The 27383-nt window shown below is 44.9% G+C and overlaps 1 protein-coding gene across 1 annotated transcript in view; it reads right to left on the reverse strand.

Moving 5' to 3' along the window:
- Positions 1-9621, reverse strand: part of Serpine2 (serpin family E member 2) — a 65928-nt gene extending 56307 nt beyond the window's left edge. The window contains exon 1 of the mRNA XM_008825824.3: positions 9474-9621. The gene's annotated coding sequence lies outside the window, so the exon portion shown is untranslated. The remainder of the gene's footprint in view (positions 1-9473) is intronic.
- Positions 9622-27383: the final 17762 nt, after the last annotated feature.

Genomic DNA, 27383 nt, shown 5'->3' on the forward strand with positions numbered 1-27383 from the left:
CTGTTAGTAATTAATTTCAGAGAAAAAATTCACATCTTTAGAAAACAACACTCTTTGTAATTAAACCATCACATCAAATCTCCCTGGCATCTCCCATCTCATTGTGAGAACAGCAATTCAGGTACAGACACATACTCAGTAAAATCCTAAACAACCATATCAACTATAGCAGAAAACACATTTCCTATCTGGGAATATTTGCAAGTTAATCAAATATTCTCAGAACTCTTATATATTGAGGGAATTAAAACATAATTAAGTGACCACATGTTCTAAATGTACTCAGCATACATTTAAACTGGTCTTTTCTGGGTTGGGGAGATGACTCAGAGGGTAAGGCACTTGCCACACAAGCTTGAGAACTAGAGATCAGCTATCCAGAACCCACTTGAAAACCTTAGGAAGGGTGGCCGGCCTGTAATCTCAGCACTCACTCGGGAAGCACGCAAAGAGCATTCCTGGACCATGGTAGCTAGCTCCACTAGCAAGACTAGCCAGAATCAGTGAATTTCAGGTTCAGCGAGAGTCCCTGCCTCAATAAATAAAGTGGGGAGCAACAGAAGAAGACACTTGATGTCATCTTCCGGTGGATCACAGAGAGTACTGCCCACTGAGTGTCACAGATGGGGTCTAGAGGCAAAGTATACAAGCACAGACAAGTCACTCACTAGGTGAAAGAAACAATGAAACAGGGAAATACTCACCTATACCACGCAGCAAATATAACCCAGTACCATAGCCATGGCCAGCTCATGTACTGTCATGTCAGCTCATGTCAGCTCTGTCAGCTCTGTTAGCTCATGTCAGCTCTGCTCCTGCCACTGTGTGCAGCACCTGCCTAACTATAAATTCTCCAGTGCACCCTCACAACACTCAAAGGCTGGCTGCCTTCATGCTTAACTCACAGAAACAGCTGGGGCTTAGAAATGTTTAGAGGGGCTGGAGAAATGGCTCAGTAGTTAAGAGCACTGGCCTCTGGAGAGGTGGCACAGTGGTTAAGAGCACTGGCTGCTCTTGCAGAGGACCCGGGTTCCGTTCCCAGCACCCACATGGTGGCTAACAACTGTCCATTCACTCCAGTTCCAAGAGATTCAAGGCCCTTTTCAATGGCCTCTGTGCGCACTCCACACATGTGGTACACTCACATATATGCAGGCAAAACAGTTTAGAAACTTGTCTGTGTTGTCCTGCTTATAACCAACAGAATCTAGATTAAAACCAAAGCTTGTCAGGCTCCAAATGCAGAGAAGAGGAAGAGGAAAAGGAAGAAAGAGAGGAAGAGGAGGAGGAGGGGGGAAGGAAGGAGAGAAGGGAGGAGGAGGAAGGGAGGATGAAGAAGGAGGGAAGGAGAGGAGGGAGAGAAAAGAAGATCTCTGCTACTTAGAAGTGAGAAGTTTTGAATAAAGTAGATAGAAACTTTACAAAAAGAAAAGATTAAAAATAATGCTACACATGATCTTCACTGTGTGGAGTTCTGGCCAGCTCATCCTAAATTAGGCCCTTGTGTAAATGAACTCCACCTTCTCAATCCAAAGGTCAGGACTAATTTTAGACTCCAGTCTCAGGGGTTGAAACGCAAACCAAACCAAACCAAACCACATGTTTATGGACCAAATGACATAAACATATTACTTCGAACAACACATAAGCATTACCTTCTTTCTACTTTGTGTGCCTGGGATGTCACTAAAGGATATCATGTCCTACAGGAAGAGACAGTGGTTTGGAAGGAGGCTTGTGATTTGAAAGAATTTTCTTTTGAGAAAGTATAGCTATCACTGAGATATAAGTCTTCGTGTTCCATGCTAACAGTGCACAGCTCACTTACAGACCTGATCCAGGCTGTCATGGACACATCAGCTTTTCCACACTTTTCTTCCCCAGGGGTAGGCAGCAGCTTCAAGGAGATCATACAGACTTTCTGTCAACTAAAAACTAATGGGTAACCTGTCTGCCCAGCATGCCACTTCTCAATATTCTTTCCAGCCTGACCCATAGCATTGAACACGTGACTCTGACTCAGTCAATCATAAACTCCCTATTCTCATAACCACAGCTACTGGAGCAGAGAAAGGCATATAGCTAGAACTAAGCCAATGAGATCTCATTCCAGGGATGTTTTCCCAACTAGAACTGGCAGGGAGGCTCTTTCTTCTTCCTGAGACTCTAGGGAGGCAAGCCTGGAGCTTGCCCTCGATCCCTGGTCCCAGGCAATTTCAGAGTCTGATCCGTCTATGTATGGGGCAGTAGTAGAAGGCTGAGGAACACATTTCTGCTGGTTACTGTGAAATGGGGTTTGGCATTTGTAAGCAGAAGATAAGGCAGGAGTTAATAGTTTATATAACGTGAACAAAGACCAAATCGCCAAATAAAAAGAATAAAAAACAAAAAACTTCTTATATAAATCCTTATTCAAAACACGAAGAAAACACCCCAAAACATTTCACTTAAAGCAGCAAGCATCTCCATTACTCATACAGTACCCTCCTGGAAGAAAGAATTATCTATTTGCATTTGTAGTCCCCTTAGATAGTTTTCAATCTGTTTGGGGGTTGCTAGGTACTGAACCCAGGACCTTGGGCATTCTAGGCAAATGTTTACCAGTTCCATCCCTTGCCTTACCTTATTCATTATGAGTGTGCTTTGAATTTGGCATAAACACTTTCATTCCCATACCCATTGTTAAGATTTTCCCCTTAAAAACACGTGGTTATTTTCTCTATAGCTGTACTTGTTGGCATTCCACAGAGGAGGAGAGATGAAAACGGGACAAAGCCCGGATGCTATTTTTGGTATGCTCTCAAGAGAAATTCCTCAAGTTACCAAAGTTCTCATGCCTGCTGTCTGGGAGCTCAGGGGTAAAGGTACAAAAACAAAGTGTGCTTATCAAGGTTTACAGCTACTATTCATAGGATTGCTTTTAATGTCAAAATCTCTTCCACATCATCTTTCTCCTAGGAATTAACTGATAAAAAAAAAAAAAAAAGGCACAGTGAATTCCAATTCTCAAACTATCTTCTGAAGTAAAGGGTAAAGTCAGAGGTCAATAGCAAGAGTCTAGGTGTTCCTGATCTGATCTTGAACCAGGGTGTCTACCCTACCTTGGGAGGAAGGCAGAGATGAAATGAGGGACATGTTTGTCAAAATACAACAACAGCATTGCAAACAGGAGATTGCTCAGGCTCGGTGGCCACATGAGGCAAAAAAAGACAACAGGAAGGTTGCTGACTTTCCCGGCCTGGGTTTATATCTAGACCTAGAACTTTAACAGTTCACTAAAGCAGAGACTCACGAACTATGAAAGGGACTCAGCCTACTGGGTAGAAGACAGCAGTTCTCTAAAGAACAATAAAAAAGTACCAAGCTCTCTTAGACATTCTTAGACAAACTGGGAAGATAAGAAACAACTTAAATGTGCAGTTTACAGTGGTTGACTTCATTTAGCTCCTAAGGGTATTTTTTTAAAAAAATCAACATTGATTTCCACCTCAGGCATGCAATCTATTCATGGAGAAAGGTGGTTTAGAAGAGAAGATAGGAACATTTATGGATGGAGAACAGATTCACAGAAGATCCAAATACAAAGGACCCAATTCATTTAATAATTTTATACATGCCTCCAGGCAGAAATTGAGCTAAATCTCCCTCTTGGCCAGGGTGCAGTTTCTAAATCCTAATGGTAAATGACTTCATAGCCTTCAAAGAGAGAGACAGACAAGAGCATCATGGCATGTAAGCACAGAATAATGCATCCGAAAAAAATAATTCATCTAGACTTGATATTTATGAGAAAGCTGGATCTGAAGGAAAGCCAGGAAGCTACAGATTTTGAGAAAAATCTTTAAGATATTTAGTAAGACAATTTTGAAGTCATTTATTTCCATGATATCTACTGTATAGAGAACAAAGCTGAGTTCTAGACGGTTAGACTGTCAGTGCACAGCCCAGACCCTCTCCAGCCCTGGGCCCTTTTCAGCAAGTTCACCAGTAGCATGACAAGATACACAAAACAGCAAGAAAAGGAAAAAGGCAATGTCACAAAGAATGCACACACCATTACCTCCAAGGCTAGCGGAAATAAACCACAATGCACTTGTCCTGCCTTGCAGAAACCATGAAAGGAGAGTGCAGCCCAGCCAGGGGCCGTCAAGCAGGACAGAGCCAGGCTGAGAAGGGGCAGAGGAGGGTAACAAGAGCACACAAGCAGAGAAGCACCTCTGCACTACTTTTATCCAGTGTTCTACCTCCTGAAAACATAGTTGCGAGGAAATTTTTAAATTGTGAAAACTGGGCTGAGGAGATGGCTCAGTTGGTAAAGTGCTTGCCTTGTAAACACAAGGACCTGAGTTAAATCCACAGAACTCATGCTTTAAAAATCCAGGCATGGCAGCATGCATTTACAATCCCTCCCACCTCCTGAAAACATAGTTGCAAGGAAATTTTTAAATTGTGAAAACTGGGCTGAACTCATGCTTTAAAAATCCAGGCATGGCAGCATGCATTTACAATCCCTCCTAGGGAGGTGGAGACAAGAAGATCCCTGGGGCTCACTGGCCAGTCAGCCTAGCCTAGATGGTAAGCTCCGGACCAATGAGAGACTCTGCCTCAAAAAACAAGGTGGACCCCACCTAAGACCTGAGGTTGTCGTCAGGCCGCCACACACACATGCAGGTGCACGCGTACACACACACACACACATACACACACACACATGTGAAAACATATTACATGCAGAAGTACCACAACCAGAGGTTTAGGGGAAGAATGCCCCTTTAAATTTGAAAATACAACCCTTGCTCCATACAATGCATGGCGCCGATCAATGAAAAATGAGGACGGTGTAGGTCACATATCTATTCAATGCCATTAGGTTGCACACCATTGCTGGTCCAAGTAAAATCAACACAGGCATGTTCACAGAGCTTTGAGTCTAGTCACTATCAGAGGAAGTAGGTTGTATGTGTGTGTGTGTGTGTGTGTGTGTGTGTGTGTACTGTATGCATGCCACCAAGGGCTAGAAGCAGTGATTGCCAGGAATGGTTTTTGGAACAGGAGATAACAAGACCTGAGTTTGGCAAAAGGGGAAATCAGCCAGATAGTGGACATGGAAGACAGGCATCCTAGGCAGAGGACAGCAAGAACAAAGACAGGCAGATGCAGTGCAGTCTCCAGGTTATGTGGATCTATGTGAAGCCCAGGTGGAAGAAACAAAGTTCCAGAAAAGGACAAGGCAGGGAGGCAGGGAGAGTGGAAAACAGCAGACGCACAGTCTAGTTATTAGAAATGACCACCAGCCTAGGAAGTTTCTGGACTATTCCGGCAAGTTCCCTGAGCACCATGGAAAGTGTTCTGAGACAGAGCTCTGTCTGGGACAGTCCAAAGGTCTGCATGACCTTGGAACTAACTGCATGACTATGGGACTACTATGTTCCCAGGGATGTGAGTTTCTGGGGCAGCCTGCGAGCCTCTATATTTACAGTCTCTTCACTGTTGGCTGGGATGTCAGTTGACCCTACCCTATCTTTTCTTCGCCCCACCCCCACCCCCGCCACCCCTGGTAGTGGAAGGAGCTTCAAGGAAGTGGGAGGGTGATGGGGTGTGTGGACCTAGGCACAGGGATGGTAATACTAGAATTCTGTAGGAGCCACAGTGAAAGCATTCTGGGAAACCCAAAGACAACCCTGCATAAAGACCACAGAGAGCTCAGCTTGCAACCAGAAGAACCTATTGAACATTGCCAATCCAGAGCAGTGTTTAACTCCAAATCAATAGGGAGACACTGAATTATGCCAGGAGGGATACAGGCACATGGGGATTTGGGGAGACAGAGTAAACAAACTAGCAATACCAATAACCAGGAAGAGAGAAATAGAAGACAGAAAGGATACAAAGCCGGGTACAGGAGACCTGCTGTTAAGCCCCGGGGACTCCCAGGTTGCAGACAGTTGCACAGCTAGAGTCGCCGGCCCTGAAATCCTGGGTACTAGAAAGCTGTCAGTGAAGGCCACAGGTCCACAGGAACCAGAACGCAGCCAACATCCTGCGCAAGACAGTCATGAGGAGCTTAGCACCTGCTGAGGGTTACCACATGGGAATGTAAGCTTCATAGTCCACATTTTCCAGCTTTTAAGAGATGCTATAGATCCAAGGTATCTCCAAACTTCTAAATATAAACTTATTTTCTGTATATTTTGTCAGGTCAACATATGTTGGCCAGTTTTAAGTGGTACACTGGCTACCATCCTGTCACTTCCATATACTAAAGCAAGGTGGGGCAAGCAAACACAGCGGAACTTATGGTATCTCACAGCACAGAATTAATAGGGCTTGGTGACTTGTCAGAACAGACGATGTAGAAGACCAGCATTACTGGAGGCTCTTGTTTATACACCTTGGGGAATGATGTAGCCATTGGGGTTGGGGAAAAGATAAATTTGGGTTAATGAAGTATACATGAAGTAGGCAGAAAACCTAAGACCAGGGGCTGGAGAGATGGCTCAGATGATAAAGCACCTGTCAAACAAGATAAGGAGCTGAGTTCAACCCCAGGATCCATGTAAAAAATAGTGACAAAACGAGGACGGCTGTGCATGCTTTTTTAATCCTAGGACTGGGGAGGTTGGAGACAGGAGGAACTGTTGGGCTCACTGGTCGGTCAGTCAGCCTAGTCTACCTGTAGAGCTCCAGGTCAGTGAGACACATTATGTCACTAAAAGATGGACAGTGCCTGAGGAATGCCACCTGGGATTGTCCATTGGCCTCCACATGCATATGTACTCACACAACATACAGGTGCACCCCCCCCCACACACACACATACACACACACACACACTAAAAACCCCCAACTAAAGTCAGTTTCAGACCTCTAGAGCATATGTAACTGTCTGAAACACAGGAGAATGCTCTTAGCTCAGATACCAATCTGGGGCTCACCTCACACTGGTGCTAGGTAAAACTGTGGGAAATGGTTCAGCCAAAGACTCTGAAGACAGCAGAGGGGCCAGGGGTGGGGGTGGGAGGCAGAGAGCTATGTAACCCTGGAGGGTGGAAGAGATGCCAGGTCACAGAAGGAAAACCAGAAAGGAGGAAAACTGCAGACACACATGAAAGTACCTGCCACAGAGGCCAGCTGAGCACCCATGAAATGGCTTGTGTGGGAGATTGGGGGGGGGGTGTCTTCTGCTCCAGGGAGACTCCAGTTAGCTTGCAGGACCTAAGAAGGGAGACTGGGGAAAGGACAACTTGTTTAAGAAGCCTGGAGAGATGTGGTGATCATGAGGGTGAGGTGAGGATACAGGAACACGGGAACACGGAGTGGGGAGCAAGATACCTGAGCAGAGGGAGGCCTGGGATTCAGGACACAGTTGGGGACATCTGCCACTGACACAACTTCTCTTCATTATCTGCAAATTTCTAGTTCAACTGAATTTCTCCTGTCACTCTACCTCACTAATTATGTATCACTGGACTTATCATAGATATTCCTTTCTGTCTGTTTTCTCACATAAGAATGATAATCCCAGGAAAGCAAGGATCTGCTATATTTAGCAAAGGTAAAAAGCCTAGCGAAATACTTATAGACACAGAAGAGGCCTGGGAAGACTGAGCAGATGAGTGGGTAAATATGGAACTGTCTGTAGTGTAGAGGAGAGGTAGCACATGGAGCAAGTCTAGTGTTCCCTATTTTCTCAGGACAGTAGACCATTAGGTCACCTGTGGAACATGAAGGACAGAAAGCCCTGGAGAACCTTGTGTTGTAGAGTTCAAAAGAAGGACTGGAGTACAGCTTGGGGAGGAGCCTGGGATTTAAAGACTAAAGATACTGAAGTTCCTTTTTCTGTTTTGTTTTTGGAAACAGGGTCTTGCCATGTAGGCCTGGCTAACTCACTATGTAGAGCTGGTTGAACTCACAGCAATCCTCCTGCCTCAGCCTCCCACATGCTGGTCTTATGAGCACTGTACTATCATGCCTGTTGATGCTGGACATTAGAAGACTTGGAAAAGTCTAGAGGACGAAGCTGAAGTGGGTAAAAGCCACTGGATCTGAGACGGTCATGGTACGGTCACCCACATGGGCTTTGGAACTGGAGGAGGAGGAAGAGGCCCAAGTCCCCAACAGAATAGGTCAGCACAGGGAGGTGTGGCTGGGGACCTGGCCAGGTCACCATCTCACTTGCAACTCGTTCACCTTAAACCATCGCTGACTAGTGTTGAGTCACCCACGTGTGGAACTGAAGGTGACCACTGTGGAGATTCAGTAATTTCTGTCTTTTCAAAATTGTGCTTGTATGTTAAGTTCAAGGGAGGTCAAAATTTTTTGTATCGATTCATTAAAAAAAAAATAGAGGGCATTTTTATGACCTTCAGGAGTCCCCAAGCAATGTACAATATTTTCAAACACTATTTTAAAAACATTCAAAACTCGAGGTCTAAACTAGCATGTTCAGCTACACAGCTCTTGAGAATTTTCGGCTTAAATGTTGCAAGCAGTGTATAATTACTGTTGTAGAGCCCCAGATAGTGTTGAAAGCACATTCAATTTTTTTAACTGTGCTTTAGATACACAAACTGGCAAGGCCAGCATTTCTCCCAGTGTTCAGATGCTGATCTAAAATCTCCAAAGTACAAAATTATCAGATCAATCATTCCAGAACAGTTCAGAGAAGTAAACTGCTTCCTGGATTTAAAGAGGAAAGGCAAACCTTCAAACACCTTTTTATGTTCATGCCAAATATGAGAACGCTCTTTGCAAAGTAGTCTAAAACCAACATCCAGCCGCGTTTGGAGATTTCTCAAGAGAGTCACACGGAAATTATGTTTTGTTCATTAAAACACTAAAAATCTTCCACAGCACCTTCCCTAACACCTGAAGACGGAATGTTGGCTTATGTAATAGCAGCCTTTTCTCTCCGCTAAGCTTGGGGGCAAGTTAAATACCTAATTCTGCCCAGAATTCCTGAGTACTTCCACCTTACCCGGAGTCACTCAGAGGCCTCGCAATTCCCTCATCTACAGATGAAGAGAATAAATAATAAATAGCAAAGACCTGCTGCATAGTGGGGCGAACCCGGCTGCAAAGACCACCGTGAAGCCCTCCCTCAAATCGCTGCTCCTCTCCTCGCTGCTCCCGCAGAGGTAACAAAGTGAGCGTCGGTCTGTCTGTCCCTGCCCGGAGGCGCGCAGGCAAAGTGCAGGGTAGGGATGCCGCTGAGCAGCCCGACGCCTCCGGTCTCCAGGGTCACCGGCTGCGGTCAGGCTGGACCGATCGAAATCCCGCCGAGCTCGGGGAGCCTTGCCCGGCCTCGGGTACACCTGGACGCCCCGGCCGGTCCCCGGGTCCTTCCTCGGCGACAGGGACGCGCGAGCCCCGCGGTGGCCCCAGAGGACGGAAGGGGGTTAGAAAGTTCCCTGCGCCCCGCAGTCCGGGCGCGGTCCCCGGGTCCCCTCCCAGCGGCCGGGCCCGACACTCACCGGTCCTCGCTCGGGTGTCCAGGTGGCGGCGCGGCCGGAGCGGAGGGAGCGCGGCGCGGCGCCGGCAGAGGCGGTGGGGACGCGAGCAGCCCGCGCTCCGAGCAGCCACAGCTGAGCGTCTGGGCGGCGAGGGGGCTTTATCGCCGACGCCGCCCCCGCCCCTTCCTGCCACCGCCCCCGGCCCGCCCCGCCCCGCCTTCCCGCCGCCGCCTTTGTGTGGCAGCCGCGTCCCAGCGCCGCAGGGGACTCGGGGACGCCCCCCACCACCGCCGACCTGCGGCCGCCTGGTTGCCGCCTCCAGGGGGGGTCAGGGCCCCAGAGCGCCGGCCAGACGCGCCGAGCCCGAGGTGCGGCGCCAGCCCCAGGTTGAGCTGCACGTGGGTCACCCTGATGGGCGTGGGGGGAGTGGCGTGGAGTGGGCAACGCCGGGCCCGTGGCGCGCCCCTGGGACGCAGGACTTGTCGTTTTGGCTGTCCCTTCCCCACCTCCCGGAGAGACTGGGGCGCCCCCCCAACAGTGTCCAATCCCGCAGGTGATGGGGATAACGGCCGCCTAGAAGAAGGTCGTCTCTTCAGGCGCCCTGCAGGGTGTCAGGAGCCACTTGTCCTGCATAGGGGACGGGGAAGCGGTGGTGGGGCCGCTTAGGCTGATGGCAGACAGGGGCATCCAGGAAACTGGACTCCCGGCTGCAGCGGCAGCATAAGGTACCCGCAGAACTTTGGGAATCCAGTTCTGAAAGGATACTTTCAGCTCGTGGGACCTTATGAGCAGAAAAGAAGTACAGACCCGAGCCAGCAACAGATGGCTGTCCTGCTCCATGGTCTGTCATCTGTGTCCCTCTTCTTCAGTCTTCCTTTGCTCGTTAGGTTTGTAGGGACCCAAGTGTCAGGGCAATTTCTATTGCCTTTGGTATAACATCGTCCCTAGCAGGCCCCAAGTTCAGCCACGTGGGGAAGAACTGAGGTAATTCTCCCTAAACACGGCAAAATAGGCTGCATCACGGTTGGAGCAATTTGGGAGATTAGCCTGCAATCAGCCATTGGCCCATAGGTGACTGTGCCTGTGTGTGTGTGTGTGTGTGTGTGTGTGTGTGTGTGTGTGTGGTGTGTGTGGTGTGTGTGTGTGTGGTGTGTGTGTGTGTGTGTTATATTGAAGGAAAGGTTGCTTTGGAAAATGTACAATGAGAGTCACCCTGAAGGTATTCACAGTTCCTCTTGTAGGGATACATGCCTTGGGAGGTTTAGCCCCCAGTAAGGGAAGATGGTCCTGGCAAAGGAAACCTGTTACATGGCTCCACAGTCCTACCCAATATTCCTATGAAGCTGCAGGACAGCTTCCGGATCCCTTTCCTGGTTTCCCCAGTCTCAGGTGCTTCAGGGGACTGCCTTCCCATTCTTGTGTCACATGTCCTATATTATCTCCTTTGGGAAGTCTTCTTTGACTACTGAGATAAAGTCACTTCCTTCTCTGGCAGTTTCTTCATAGACCTCAACATAATATGATTTTCTTTCCAATTGGTTTCTTGGTTTTCTTCTACTTTCCTTCATAAAGATATGCCCCCAGAAAGCAGGGGAGAGACCTGGTTCCCAACTCAGGGTGTTCCTCATGCCCAGAGCCATGTTACACACATCAATTGCTCAATGAATGTGTGGATGGAGTAAATAAATGCGAATGGGATTTTTCATACATGGTAATGACAGGGTTTGGAGTGGACTATTACTGGGGAAAGTTAAGATGGGTTGTGGTGGGGGAAGAAAGCCTAGCAGTGAGTTGAGAACCTGGGCGTATCTTCTTCCAGATGAGAGGCAATCAGGGCTGGCTATGTAGCTTAGAGGTAGAATGCTTGCCTCACAGCTACTGGGCTAGGTATGGGGCCATTTAGGAAACTACTAGAGAGAAGGCAGATAAGGAGAGCTTGCAGGAAGTCTCTCCATCCATGGCTAACTCACCCTCTTCAAATTAAAATTTCTAATTGAGGGAGAAATGGTAAAAATGGGGGTACTTTAAATGGGGAAACCATAGTGGAAGGGTTAGACAATGTGAGAGATAATGCCTAGCTAGTTTAAAAAAAAAAAGAGGGAACCATATTAATCAAACAACCTACTGACAAATTATGTCTACAACTAGCTCAAGGAATATAATATATATCTAGGCACAGTTTATCTGAGAAACGTTTGGTCTTTGCCCAAGCTTTATCTACATGGCACATGGTAATTAAAAGTACCAGACTGGTGGAACTAACTTTCGTGGATATTTAACAACCATACTTTGAGGCCTATACTAATTTGGTCAGAGGGACATAAAGGACAGTTTTTGCTCCATGCCCTCTCAGGTCGACTAAGTTCCAGGGGACTATGAGCATCTCTCAAAATGTTGTGCAACTGTGGTGCGTCACCTGTCCTCTTGATCAAGGAGGCCATGGAGACCCCACCAGATGGACTTGAACCAGTCTACAAAGAGGAGGGTCAACACAGAGGAAACATTTCCTCAATGCTTCCAAGTGAAGCCAGCCATGGTCGAGTAGGACCTTTGACTTATCTTCACATAGGCAGAACTGGTAAAAGAAAGGAGCCAGGGTCTCTCCCCCAGCCCATGTGACCCCTTAGGAACAGATCTTCAAATGACCTTAAGAGTAAAAATAAATTAGTTTATCTGGGCCAACTGTATGGTCTTAAACACCCAAAAGGAAAGTATAACCAAAGATTAAAGGGGTCAATATAATTTTTTAAGAGTCCATATGCATAGCTAAAGGCTACATAACAAGCAACAGTGCCAGACAGGAGATACCTTCCTTTGAGTTTTGTTGTTGTTGTTTGGTCTTTTTGAAACAGGGTCTCCCTGTACCTCCAGCTGTCCTGGAACTCACTATGTAGACCAGGCTGGCCTTGAACTCACAGAGATCTGCCTGCCTCTGCCTCCCAAGTGCTGGGATTAAAGGTGTGCACCACCATGCCCAGCGATTTTTTGTTTTGTTTTGTTTTTTGGGTTTTTTTGAGACAGGGTCTCCCTGTAGCCCCAGCTGTCCTGGAACTCACAGGGTGGCCCAAAAGACTCCCAGACAGTAACCCAGCATAGAACTTGGAAAATGAACAGCAGACCCAAATCTTATCTAAAGGAATATTGACAACTGGTTTCTGCTAGATGAGGAAGAGCTGATCTTCCTAAAACAAGGAACTCTAGATAGGCTGACTAGGCTCAGTGGATGGACAAGCACTGGGGAATGGCTCAGGGCGTCTACAACACAGTGGACAGTAACAAGGATGACAGAGTATATGGGCTCCAGTGTGGGGGAGGCTATGGGAGGGTGCCATTTGGGAAGTGGATATTTTCACATTGTTTGGGATGTTCTATATAATATATACATCAACAAAAAATCAGCAAATTAAAAAATTAGTTATATTTGAGGTAGAAGCATAAAAATTTGCTTCATGTTAATTAGTAGAGGTGAAAAACATTACCATTGAAATCTACCTGATGACTTTATATCCATACCTAGGTGCCAAGGATCCCGACTGTGACTAGTAATAATCAGATACATAGAGATGAGAGACGCATGTGCAAACATCTAAGTGTTAGTAGCATTAAAAATGAGATTTTCTGTAGGAAACAGTATATTTTAAAATGAAGATCTTTTTTAAAGGTTAAGACCTCATTCAATCTTACGTCTTATAGGATTTATACTGAGTTCAATATTGTATAACTGTACTAATTCAACTGTGAACCTAAAAATTTACAGCCACTTTTGAAAGAGATGCATCTTTGCTCTGGAAATTGTTATTGAATATGTTAAAGCTGTAATGAAATGCTTCTTCTAACCATGTAGTTATTAAATAAAAAAAAAATAGCAAACACACTGAAAAAAAGCCAGAATACTAATGACCAAAGTTAAAAAAAAAAAAAAATTCTAATTAAGGTGGTTTTCGGTGTGCCTGTAGTTGTAAGTTATAAGAAATGGCCCACAGAGATCCCTTTATGCCTTGCCCAGTGTTTCTTGAGGGTGATGCTTTACAAAGCTAATGGAGAATAGCACACTCAGGACATATCATTGATATCATGGTTCATATTGCAAACACCTCCATTCATTATTTGCAATTCTAAATTTTTTAGGAAAGTTATTCTGAAGTTTAAAACTGCACAAAAATGACTTGAAAACTCTCGTAATGCAGCTAATATCTCTCCAGGGGAAAAACCCATTTTCTCAATTAAACTATAAATACTTTAACTGGACTCTTTTATAAAACACATTCAGAAGTTTTTAAGATTACCTCTTTTGTTTACATGTTAATGACTGATGGTCACTTCCCTGTGCTCCCCAGTAGTGTTAGAGGAACATTTTGAGCAATATTGTGCTTGACCAGTCAGTTCTGAAATCAGACAGGCTGTGGTGTTAACTAATACACTAACATAAGCCCAGTCGCGAATGTTCCTTTCTGTCTCTTTGACCATTAGGTGGGACCAACGATGAACTCCCAAAGGAAAGGATTCAAAACAAAGCCCCATTCTGCCACTGGGATCTGCTGGGAATACCAACTATGTTTGTTACTGAATGTTCATGGCTGGTGTTGGCTGGTCTTCCTCATGCCCACAAGAGAAGACAGCAACAAAAACCCAGGGTACACCTTCCATGCCATCCCATCATAGTTGCCCTGGTCCAGAGGTGTGCTCCTGTCACAGCCGGAGCCCACAAGCAGCAAGTTTCTCCCCCAGCATCTGACCCTCTTTGCAAGTGTATTTCTCATAAATGTCTGCTTCCATGTGAAGGTCTCTCCTGTCTCTGTCTCCGTTTTATTGGAGCAATCCAAATCACTTAACACTCCTACCTGGTCCTTTCCAACTCCCATTCACAGCAGGATTTCATTTCATCCTTCAGTTGTGCAGCTTGCCTTAATCTGCAGTCACAGTTTCAAATGGTTTATTCCTTAAAAAAGGAAAAAAGAAAAAGAAAGAGACCTGGCATTTAGCCAGCTCTAGCCAGGCTCTGAGTTTGGCTTTGTGTCCGTAAGCTGCAGTTGGGAGAGACACAAGAAATGCCCAAACAGAATAAAACAAATGATCTATTTAGTCTCGTTTCCTCTCTTGGAAGGGGTCCAGTGCTGAGTGCCTTGGAATAAATGTGAATCCCCCCACCCTACCTCCACTGCTCCCCCATGGACCCACAGAGAGTGACCTTGTGTTTAAGAAAAACTGTCCTTAGCTCCCAATGGGGTAATGGTGTTTTGTCTGGAAGGCTGAGGGATATTATCATACTAAGATAATGACAGTAGCTTCTATCTAACCTCTATTTAAAAGATATACCACAAGACTACTTGTTACACAACATTACAGATGCAAATCCTATTTTGTAAGATTGTTTCAACTCGGGGAAAGGAGACTGGTTATAACAGTTCACTTATACAATTACCTTCTGGGAATGTGGCTCCGCAGTTTTGTCCTGTTTGTTGCTTATAAAAGACATTTGTCTTTTTATTTTCCTTTAAAGTTGGCTTTCAAGTAAATCCAATTTCCTCTTTCTGTAACTTCTGAGACTGATTAAGCCAGAGCATCAATTTGTTCTTACTTATTGTCTACTTTTCACTAACGGCTTCAGAGCAAAGACATTACTAAGTGTGAGGTCTGGCATTTTCTACTTATATTTGACCAATTAGAATGGAATGCCCAGGTTCTGAGAATCATGGTGGTACCAGCCCCTTCAAAGAATCTAGCACATCTTTAATCACCACACGGCGGATGCTGCCCCCCCTACTTTCTTTAATCTCTCCATTCACCCCCATCATTGGTCTGTTCTCCCTCTCCACCACCCCTCCTCCATCCTTTCCTTCTAAAAGTTACCAGTATTGTCATTGCTAACCTCAGTTATTTTCGAGCCCTCTTCCTCACCTTTGATCTGATGGCAGCATTTAATTCTTGTGTTTTGCCCATTTAAAAAATTTTTATTTATTACTTTTATTTGATGTGTGTGAGTATATTGCCTGCAGGTATGTAAGTATACCTGTGTCTTGCAGTGTCCACAGAGGTCAGAAGAGGGTGTTGAATTCCCCTGGAACTGGAGATATGGACGATTGTTAGCTACCATTTGAGTGCAAGAGCAGTCAGTGCTCTTAACCGCTGAGTCATCTCTCCAGCCCATTTTGCATATTTTTGTGATGCCTCTGCCCAACTCTTCTAATTCATTACTTGCTTTTGCCTTTCCTTCATCAGCTCTTCCTCCTCCCATAGGTGGGCTCAGTGAAGCTGAGCACCCTTGGCTTTCTGTTCTCCACTCGCTCCAGTAGGCTGTGTGCTGACCGATGTGTGACCAGGCACTAGCCATTCCCCCCATCTTTTTTCCTAGTGAAGCACTTCTGTTTCATGACCGTCTTGCTGGGAATGGAAGACAAGCTGTCCTTACTTCCCCTAGCTTAGGAGTAGGCATATCATCAAGCTAGCTGGATTCCCTCCCAGCACTTGGAATCTCCAAAGGACTGGAAAGAGTAGCTGGAGCCTGCTCATCCCAGTCTGATGAGACTGTAAATTCTCATGTGGACTGCAGAGCTGCCCTGTCCCTGCCCTTCTGAGTAGAAACCCAGGGACTGTGTTTCTGTACGCTTTTTCTACTTGTTACCAACATTTGGTTTATTGCTTATAATCAAGGACGTTTCGCTGATACATGTGAGTTGGTCAATTGTAGATGAATCCCAAACTACATCTACAGATGCAGTCTTGACCATTGTCCTAAGGTTCTATTTACATGCCCCCAAGTGCCTAGAAGGCACCTCCACTCACTATTCACCATCACATCCCACCTAAAAAGTCTAAAACCAAACTTGCTATCTTCACCCATGTATTAGTTGTTTGTCTTACTGCTGTGACAAAACACCTGAGAAAAGCAATAGAAGAGAGGGAGGTAGGGAAGGAGGGTTGGAGGGAAGGAGGGAGGGAGGGAAGGAGGGAGGGAGGGAAGGAAGAAGGAAAGAAAGAGAGAGGAAAGAAAGAAAGAAAAAGAAAGAGAAAGAAAGAAAGAAAGAAAGAAAGAAAGAAAGAAAGAAAGAAAGAAAGAAAGGAGGGAAGGAGGGACAGAGGGAAGGAGGGAAGGAGGGATGGAGGGAAGGAAGAAAGGGAGGGATGGAGGGAAGGGAGGGAGGGAGGGAAGGAGGGAGGGAGGGTTGGTTTATTTTAGCTCACAATTCAAAGGTGTGACCCATCAGGGCAGGGCAGTTGTGGCAGCAGGAGCTTGAGGCAGCTGGTCACATTGCATCTGCAGTCAGGAAGCAGAGAGAGTATGCTGACGCTCAGCCGTCTTTCTCCTTTTTATTCAGTCTGGGACACCAACCCATGGAATGATGCCGCCCACATTTAGGACAGGTTTTCTTTCTCAATTAACCTAGACATTCTCTCTCAGGTATGTCCAGAAGTTTGTTGCCATGGTGATCCTAAATCCCATCAAGCTGGCAATCAAGATGAACGATTGTAATCCCCAAAGTAGTGCCGCCTCGTAATGCTTTTGCTCAGTGCTTCACAGGAATGGCATCTTAGTGACTGATGACAGAAGGAAGAGTGGATTCCCATTCCAACCTGGCCCTTTAACCATCCCACATTCTGCTAGTCCCTGGGTGCTATTTTCTTCCACAAACTCACTTATTTGTCTCCTTTCCATCTTTTTTCTTTTTTAAAAAAATATTTCATTTATTATTTTTATTTTATGTGTATGCATGTATTGCCTGCATGTAGGTAAGTTCATCCATGTCATGCAATGCCCGAGGAGGACAGAGAGGCTGTCGTATCCTCTGGAACTGGAGTTACGGGCAGTCGTTAGCTGCCAATGTGGATGCTGGGATTCAAACCCAGGTCTTCTGTAAGAATAGTCAGTGTTTTTAACCACTGAGCCATCTCCCCAGCCCCTCCATCTTTTTTTCAATGCCTTCATACCCCCATTAATTTGCGCCTGGACCACCCCAAACTACCTTAACCACTCTCTCATCTTTCAGAGTCTGTCTTCAGTTGCCAGCTAGTCTTCTGAGGCATTGCATAAGCCATCCGTGTCACTCTCCTGCTTAAGATAACGCCCTGCTTGTCACTGTGGTAGGCAACCTTCTGAGGAAGTGAGGTACATGCTCAGACTGTCTGCATTCAAATCTCAGCCTCTTCACTAGGCAAGGGTGATTTAATCTCTGAGCCTCAATTTCTTTTGCTGCCAAATGGGAAATAACTATAGAACTCATAGGCTTAGGGGAGGATCAGTTAATCCATAAAAAGGGTTTAATGGACTGTCCAACATATCCTGAGTGCTCAGTAAATATTAGTACGGGGAAAGCCCTCCAACACGCCAACCTACCTTTTTATCATCACTTTCTCATTTTCTATGCTGTGTTCTTGAAGGCCTTATCCGTCAGAATTACATACTATGTCCACGTTGTGTTTTTCTACTGGTGTGCCATTGTTCAAACCAACAACCTGTAAAGTCTAGTGTTATGTTGGCAATTAGCCTAAATATCCATAGCTGAAATAACAGCTATCCATTTGCTTACTGTCCTATGTGTTGGCCTGGCAGGATTCAGTTGGGATATCCGACGTCTTATTCACCTTGGGTGCCCAGTCACCCAAGGTGACTCAAAGGTACCCTCAGTCACGTGCGTGGCTCCTTGGTAAGGATGGCTGGAACTCTGTCTTCTGTCTTTTCCAATGTTTCTCTTTGTGGGCCTTCTTCTACCTTGTCACGCTTCATATGCAAAACTTCTCTACACGGTGTTCCCAACAGTCATTAGAGTTTCCATTGTCCAACCCACAAGACAGGGAGAACCAAAGCAGCAAGTTCTCTTGAAGACTATTCTTGAATGTGATACAATGTCACTTTCATTGCCACTATTCGAAGCTAGTCAGGGGCTACCTAAAATCTAAAGAGGAGAAGTTAATTCTACCTCTTGCTGAGAGCTGAGTCAGTATCATAGACCGAGTGTTGTAAACAATGGGCATTTACTTGTGGAGGCTGGAAATTTAAAATCAAAGTGTCACAGGGCTGATTTCTCTCGAGGCCTCTGTATCTTACAGATGGTAATTTTCTCATGGTATCAGAGAGAGGGAGGGAGGAGAGAGAGAGAGAGAGAGAGAGAGAGAGAGAGAGAGTTTAATGGTGTTATGAGAGAGAGAGGATTTTATACCTTTGTCTTATTTTATTTCTTTTTGGGGGGGGTTCTTTTTAAATCAGGGTTTCCTTGTAGTCCCAGCTGGCCTGGAACTCACTATGTAGACCAGGTGGACCTTGAACTCACAGAGATTCACCTGCCTCTGTCTCTTGAGTGCTGGGATTCAAGGTGTGACCACCATACCCAGCACCTTTGTCTTCTTAAAGGATGCCAGTTATAGTGGTTTTTCTCACCACCATGACAGAATACCTGGCAGGAACAACTTATATGAGGAGAGACTTCTTTTGGCTCACAGGTTCAGTCTGCCATAGCAGGAAAGGCATGATGCTGATGGTGGCAATGGGAACATGTGTCGGAGTCTTCCCACATCTTGGCAAACTAGAAAGCAGTACTCTCAAACCTGAAGTGGGGCTGGCTCTCACCTTCAAAAATCTGCACTCAATAGCTCAACTCCACCCAGCTGTGCCTCCCGTCCCAGAAGTTGCATAGCCTCCTCAAAAGTGCTACAGCTGGGGGACAGATGTACAAACACATTGACCTGTGGGAGGCATTTCACAGTCAAACTAATGCTGCTAGGTTAAAGCCTCACACTAATTAATGGTCTCTGAATTACCTTCTTAAATGTCCTATCTTCAAATACAGTCACGTTAGTGAATTGGAGCTTCAGTATATGAAATTTGGGGGTGAGGGAGGAATCCAGTTTATAATAAGATAAATCACAAAATCACATTTCGAAATATGTGAGACACAAAGGGAATCCTTCTGGCCATTTGAGGGTGCAGTGAGTACACCAGCCTGCTCTCACTAAAGCCACCTTCATCCTTCACAGCTTTTCATTCTTAGCCAGTGCTTCAGGCCTGGCTGCAGGCCCCTTACTGTATGCAATCCCATCCTACCTTCAATACAAACATTTGGGCATGTGTTTTCACACAGTTCCTCCTACTGAGAAGCCTATAGTAAATGCTTTTTGAATGAATGACCAATCCAGTTAATTTCACTGTTCTAAAGGGGGACAAACAGTAGAAGCTAAGCTTGGCATCTGGGTCATTTCCATGTTTTTGCTTGTTATTGTATGCCCAAAGTCTTCTGCTTCTGGATGACAGAAATAACTCAAAAGACTAGACACTGGGAACCAGTAGACCTGGATTCCCATCCATTTCTCTTGCTTTCTTGTGATCTTCTGAAAGCCATTTCATGTCTGGGCTGCATCTTCCTTATGTTTAAAAGAAAAATAGCAGAATTCCTTTCATAGGACGGGAGAATGTACACTGTAAACCCCAACGTGCTCCACAGGTACTATTAGGGCTCACCCTGAAATACACAGTCACCTTCGTTGTTCTAGCTCAATTCCTTGTAGGTCTGCCCTGCACCAGCTGTTCTGATCTGAATGTTTGCATCCCTTTAAAGTTCACATTCTGAAAACTTGATAATAACGGATGATATTAGGAGGTGAGGCCTTTGGGAAATAAAGACTCTTCACAAATGGAATTACTGCTCTTTTTTTAAAAAAAAAATTTGATTAATTTATATTTTTATGTGTATGAGTGCATTACCTGCATGTAGGTAAGTGCACCCATGTCGTGCAATGCCTGAGGAGGACAGAAGAAGCTGTCGGATCCTCTGGGACTGGAGTTACCGACAGTTGTTAGCTGCCACGTGAGTGCTGGGATTCAAACCCAGGTCTTCTGCAAGAACATTCAGTGTTCTTAACCTCTGAGCCATCTCTCCAGGCCCCGGAATTACTGCTCTTATAAAAGATGCCCAGGAAACCCTCATCCATCTGCTCTGTGAAGCTATAGAGAGAAGATGACCATCTATGAACCAGGGACTTGCCCTTGCCAGGTATTGGCTCTGCTGGGACCTTAATCTTGGATTTCTCAGCCACAAGAACTGTGAGAAATAAATGTCTGCTCCTCATAATTCATCCAGTCTCAGGTATTTTGTTACAGCAGCCAAGCCAGCCCTACTAGTGTTATGTCTGGAACATTACAGAGCAACAAATGGTAGCATTTATTCTGGGTTTTCCCAGACTCATCACCAGGTATCAGGACGGTAAAGACAAGCATCATGGGATATCCAGTTGTTTACAGAAGGAAAGAATTTCTTCTCTTAGGTTCTTAACTTCACGCCAGGTTAAAAAGCTTTCTAAGAGCTATGTTCGTTTGTCTCCAGGTGCTTGAGCGCAGACTCCCAAACTATCAGTTTGTTCACATCACACGGCGAAGTCTGCCTAACTCCCATGATAGTTTCTGAGTTAAGAACACTCATCATCATCACAACAAGTCAGTTTTTAATATCATACTCATAATCAGCTCTAACTGGCCACAGCCCCACTCATCCCACTGCTGCACAGCCATTCTTACTGTTCCAGGCCACCAGTGTCTCGATTGTGAGGAAGGTCCCTGCATCTTACCTCCCTCATCTGCTTCCACTTAGCTCCTCTACTTGCTCGCCATTTTGGCTTTAATGAGGATAGCACTGGCCCCGTGTTTATGAGGCACTGAGGAAAGACTGGTTCTTATTAAAGAATAGAAGCCAATTGCTGTTATATGAGACATAGAGAGCCAATGTGACTTTTAAAGCAATTATCACATAAAGGGCTATCTACAGGGCCCTTTTCAGCCTCACTAGTCTGCTTTGTAGACTTCTGCCCTACAGGGTCTAGGGATAAGCAATTAAACATTAAGAAGGTCAGTGAGAGAACCATTGACTATCTTAGCACTGAGTATAACTTTCAAATACTTCTAGAATGGGGATGGGACCTTGCACACCACTCAGCCTACTCTTAAAGTGTAATCCAAGGGAGGCTTGCAAGATCATCTTTGAGATTCTTGTTAAAGCTGCACCTGGGAATCTATCCCTAGACCTGCTTATGTGGCATTCATCTGAATTTGAACTTGTTAAGAAGCCTGCCAGATGTCACTCATGGACACTAATCAACACTGATGTCATCCAAGTCCCTGCTTCTAAAGATAAAGGCCCTAAACCAGCAGTATTGACCTCGGGAACTTGCCTACTAACTACTAACTACTAACTGGCATCCCAGGTCCTCCCACACTGCATCACAGCCTATTTTTAACAAAATGCTCAGTTGAGCCATATGAACATTAAAGTTTAAGAAGACTGAGCTCACTTGTTAAGGACCAAGAACCAAATGACTTGTGCCAGGACACAGGTAAACCATATAAGTAATGAGGTAAGAGCCCACGTTTAGAGCTGGACAGATCAGTGCTCAGATCTGAGCTCGTTCCTTTGCTAGTTTGAAAACTTAGACAAATCCTCACATATCTCTAAGTCTCCATTATTTGTTGTTAAAGGAGTAGTTTATACTACCTCATAGACTCTTTGGGAAGTTGGAATGAAAATATGTAAAAAGCATCCAGAAAGCTCTCAATCAGCAGCTATTCTGACCATTATTCTAAGTTAGAGTTCCTGATTCTGGCTGCCTCCTAAGTGTTGCACATTGTATGCAATAAATGGGAAATAGTGCTTTTGATGAATCTAGTCTTTTTGAGGCTATTAAATCCCGTTTAGATTCTCTGGTTTGAAAAAGTGAGAACAAGGGAGGAAAGTAAACAGAATGTGTTGCAGCGGCAGACCATGGGCTTTTAGAGTCCTCTGCGTCTCCTCCCTGCTTGGCTCGCCCATGATGGCCGGAGGAACCAGCCAGCCACCTTGCTGGGGACTGTCCTAGTGGGTGAGGCTCCTGTTCACAGCCCGATTGCCTCAGCTTTCCAGTGCTACCCACTGCTATGAGCTTCTTCTCCTCTGACCCCAGTCTTCTGCAGCCTCCTGGAAAACCCCAGAAGCATTGGACCTTCTTCCTTCTACCTATCAGAGTCACCAGAACCGGGGCTCATTCTAGAAGACTGCCCAGCTGAAGTGAGGGACGAATTTTAACACTGATCTCTCTTCCTATCAAATATTTGCATTTTAGTGGCATCTTTTCTTGTTTAAGCCCTAAAGAACGAGCAGTATCATTCAGCAATGCCCATGCAGTTAATCTAGAATTCCACTCTAAGTGACTGTGCTCTTGAGGAGCCAGGCCAGGACATTCCACCCCCAGCTATGGCAAGAGACGTTTCCTCTGCACAGAAGAAAGAGAAAAATAAAGGCTCTCACAGAAGGAGCGTGGTGGTGCACACCTTTAATCCCAGCACTTGGGAGGCAGAGGCACCGAGGAGTGGCTCCTGTCAGCATTTTTAAATGCTTTGACTGATCAATAGCCAACATTTTCTTTCATTAAGCCCTCTTTAGAGTCTCTCTTTCCCCTCATCATTTCTCCTGTTCCTTTCCCTGACCCCTTTCTCGTTTACAAACCATTCATCATTAAGAGGTTAATAACAGAGATTTTGGAGTCAGACTTCATGGGTTTCTTTCTTTCTCTTTTTCTTTCTTTCTTTCTTTCTTTCTTTCTTTCTTTCTTTCTTTCTTTCTTTCATGTGGACAGTGTGTATAGATCCCCTCTCCCAGGCCTGGTTACCTTGCCTATACAATGAATGGAGAGGAGAGCAGCAACTGCGTTATCAGATTGCGGTGAGGTTTGCACATGCTGTTTGTTGTTAAATATCTGAAGGGCATCTGGTGTGTAACAAGGAACATGTCAGCTGCTGTTGGGAGCTGGGAGCCACGCTGGGCACTACAGTCTCAGAGATGTGATGAAGACCCCAAGTCATGTGTGTGGAGCCTGAGCAGAGGGAAGAAAAGGAAGGGATGACTATGGTTATAAGAAGCTAGGAATGAGGACTACACAATGGACCTGCACCTCAAGTCCTAAATCTTCTAGAGGTGGGTGGCATATTCAGCTTTAAGCTTCCTGGCAGCTAGGGTCTAAGACAAGTTAAAAGAATCATGACTGTCCTTAGCACTAAATCCAAAAAGCATCCCTTGTGGGTCTTCAGGGAGATGGCACTGTTATGTGACAAGCAATAGATCAATTTTATGTTACCATGTTATGAATTCCTTTACTATGAGTTGATAGTGTTATACCCAGGCACAAACTCAAAACATTGCAACCATGGAAAGCAGGACAGGGATACCATTTGTTTTGGGAATCCAGGCACCGCAGCTCCTTAATATCGTTGCCTATACCAAGAACAGATTTTAGGTTCATTGATTAAATTATGTGTATGTGTGCATATGTGCACATGAATGCAGTATCCATGGAAGCCAGAGGACCCCCTGGAGCTGGAACAACAGGCAGTTGTGAGCCACCTGACCTAGGTGTTGGGAATGTACTCTTAACTGCCAAGTAACCTCCAGTCACCCAAGGATGAAATTTAGAACAATGGTTCTTAACTCTTTAAAAATGCTGTATTTTGAAATAATTTTAGACTTACAAAAATGTTGGAAGGATAATATGGAGTGTCCATCTTATACTTGTCACAACTTAGAAAATAACCATGGCAGCTCATCAGAAACTGAACTCCCAACTTGTTTGGATGTCACCAGTATGTCCTCCAATGTTCCTTTTCAATTTCAGGTTCCCATTAACGGCACCAATTACATTTAGTCACCGTGCCTCTTCTGTGTGCTCTAGTCTGTGACAGGCTGTGGCAGGCTCTTATTCTTTTCCTGTTTTCCATGATCTTGACAGTTTCAAGTCAAGGGTTTTTGTAGGATATCTGACAATTTGTGCTTTTCCAGCATTTCCTCACAAATAAATGGAGATTACGGGGCTTGGGGAAGAAGGCCGCAGAGGTGAACCTCTCATCTCAGATCATCTCAGGGCTATGTGACATCAGTGTGACTCATCTTGGAGCATTACCTTGATCATTTATCTCAGGTGGTGTTCCTCATGTTTCACCACTGAATCACTACTTCCGCCTTTCTATCCTGTATTTTAATGCACGTGGTTAAGTCCACCTTACACTGAAGGAAGTAATTCTCACCTTCTGGAAGTAAGAATATCTGCTTACATTAAATGGAACTCTTCTGTGATGAAGATGTGTGACTTTACACCTATTAGCTCAATAATATATTCACGTTTTAAAAATATTTTTTTTAATTTTTATTTTATGTGTACAAGTGTATTGCTTGCATGTAAGTGCACTGTGTCATGCAATGCCCTCAGAGGACAGAAGAGGGCATCAGATTCCCTGGAACTGGAGTTACAGATGGTTGTTAGCTGTCATGTGGGTGCTGGGAACCAAACCTCGGTCCTCTGCAAGAGCAGCCAGTGCTCTTAACCACTGAGCCATCTCTTCAGCCCCCAAATAGGATATTTTAATGAAGCTAATTGAGGCTGCATGAGGCCTTGACCCAACAATGGTTTAAATGTGAAACTTCTCTCCAGGCTCATAGGTTTATATACTTGCTGTCCAGCTGGGGGCACTTTGGGAGGGAGGCTATGCATCTTTGGGGGCAGCAGACATGGTTGGTAGAGTAGGGTTACTGAGGTTGGTCCTTTGAGGTTAGAGGCAGCTGTTTCCAGCCCGAGTGCTTTGATCGCCCTCACTGAGATGGGAGGAGGCTCTGATGTGCTCCCACTGCTGTGAGAGACTGAACCTGGGAGCCCAAAGGAAACTTTCCTTCTTTAAGTTGTTTCTTATCAGGTGTTCTGTCACAGTGGTGCCCTTTTAAGAAAAGAAAGAAATATCAGATCTTGACCTCTCAGATCTTGCCCCCATCAGTTAACCTTTTAACTCTCTCAGACACCCCAAAGTATGCCTCATTCATGCCTTAAGTGTTTGTTAAGCTAATCAAAATGATAATTAAAATTAACCATCACAATAGGTATGAAATAATCCTCTCCATCCCTTTTCAGCCCCACACCATCAGAGTCCAGACTGCACAACTGGATTTACTCATGTGAAAAGGTTGTCATGTGTTTCAGCACCCAGGTCTTGGTGATATTTGATGCCTCCTGTTTCTTATTCATGAGAAAATATACCCTGTACCACATCACAAAAACACAATCATCTCAAGATATTATTCTAGCTATACCTACTTGTTAATAGAGCAAATGAATGTTCATATAATAAATTATTCACACAGATAAAAATCTGGCAACACCCCAGTGGAGAGCTCATGAAAGTCTGCAGCACAGCCTTTGTCAACTAGCCAGGAGCAGAGATGGTTATCTGTAGTTGCTGTCTCTTCCCCCTTTCTTCTGGTAGAATCTCAGTTCTGTTCAAGAATCTATCCACCTCTTGGCAGCCTGTTTTAATAGACAATCCTGGTTAATCTGGGCCAGTCGGGATAATTCTGTTCTCTTCGCCAATGCTTGCTTTACTTTGGGGGTGGAAATGGGGCCTCATTCTGACCAGTGACTTGCAGGGAAGGCTATGGACAGGAGGGATTCAAGTTGTCCTGTTGAGAGAAAAATAATCAAAATGAAAAGAGGACAGCACCTCTTCCACTTGACACCCTGAAGCAGCCATCTTAATATGATCATGAAAGAGATTAGGGCAATGGACTGAAGTTGGGACACCGACTTGGGAAGACACGGGCTATTTGATGATGTCACTGAGCTGGGAAATTAGCTAACTCTGGAGGCTCTCTACTTAAGAACTCCTTGTTGGATAAAATAGCAAATATTTCTTCTTGTCTTGAAATTTTTGTTATTTATTTTACTTGTGGCCCAGAATATCACAACACATAATACTTTAGAGTATTTAAAATCAGTCATTAATTTCTAGAATTCATTTGTTGATTCATTCATTGGTAGCAAAAGAGAGACTGATCAAATAATCACACAGACATGTAATGACAAACTAGGATCAGTGAACAGAAGGGAAAGTTAAGGAGATGCCTTAGAATGATTGAGGACACAACTTAGCTGGGGAAGGGGTGTTATCAGGGTAAGTTTTCACTTAGCCAGTGATGTATGAACCGAGGCCTGAAAGCATGTGGAGGTCTAAGGTGCTCCTGGAATGTGGGATGGCAGGTCCAGAGCATCAGGTAAGAGGCACCAGGGGCCTGTAGAGCAGGAGACAAGAGATCAGATCAAGAAGAGGGAGTGAATTTCTAACACTCAAGAGGTTGGCAGGGTCCAAATGGTATCACATAGATCCTAGAGATCATAATAAGGCATTTTCCCCCCGATTCTTAATAAGGAAAAGAATGGGGGCTGGAGAGATGGTTCAAGCAGTTAAGAGGCCTTGGCTGCTCTTGCAGAGGACCTGGGTTTAGTTCCCAGTACTCACATGCCAGCTAACAACCATCTGTAACTCCACTTCCAGGGGGATTTGACACCCTCTCCTGGCTTCTGTGAGCATTGCATGACACAGATGCACTTACATACTTGCAGGTAAAACACACATAAAATTAAAATGATTTTTAAAAATATTTTTAAAAATAAGACAAAGAATGTAATAAAGACCTTTGATCTGGGAATGACAGGCTAACACAGCATATCCAGTTCTTTCTGGTGTTTCAGGGCTCAACTTTATTATAGTGTTGCATTTATATGCAAAACACTATCAGAGGAATGCAATTAAAGATCTTATCATTGTACTTACCTTTTAAAGGGGATCACTGGCAAAGAATTAGAACTCCCTCAGTATCTAGCAGTCCTCCTTGTCTTCCAGATTGCTTGCAGTTCATTGAGGCCATGGAGGTGGGTTTGGGCTGTAAATCTGGTTCCTGCTGCCCTCAGGGACCTTGGAGGTTACCTGTAAGTGGCACAGGCACAGGATGTAAGGGTGCTAGTGACTGATGGCTTTGACTGAGTGAGAAATAAATCATTTTCTTCTTTTAAAACTATAGATTTATTTCAATGCTGACCCCAAACCAAACACTTTATTCTAGTAATAATAATTTGCAGTGTCATTTTCTCAGTCATGAGATC

The sequence above is a fragment of the Nannospalax galili genome, unplaced genomic scaffold, assembly GCF_000622305.1.
Source record: "Nannospalax galili isolate Female #2095 unplaced genomic scaffold, S.galili_v1.0 scaffold127, whole genome shotgun sequence".
Lineage (NCBI taxonomy): Eukaryota > Metazoa > Chordata > Mammalia > Rodentia > Spalacidae > Nannospalax > Nannospalax galili.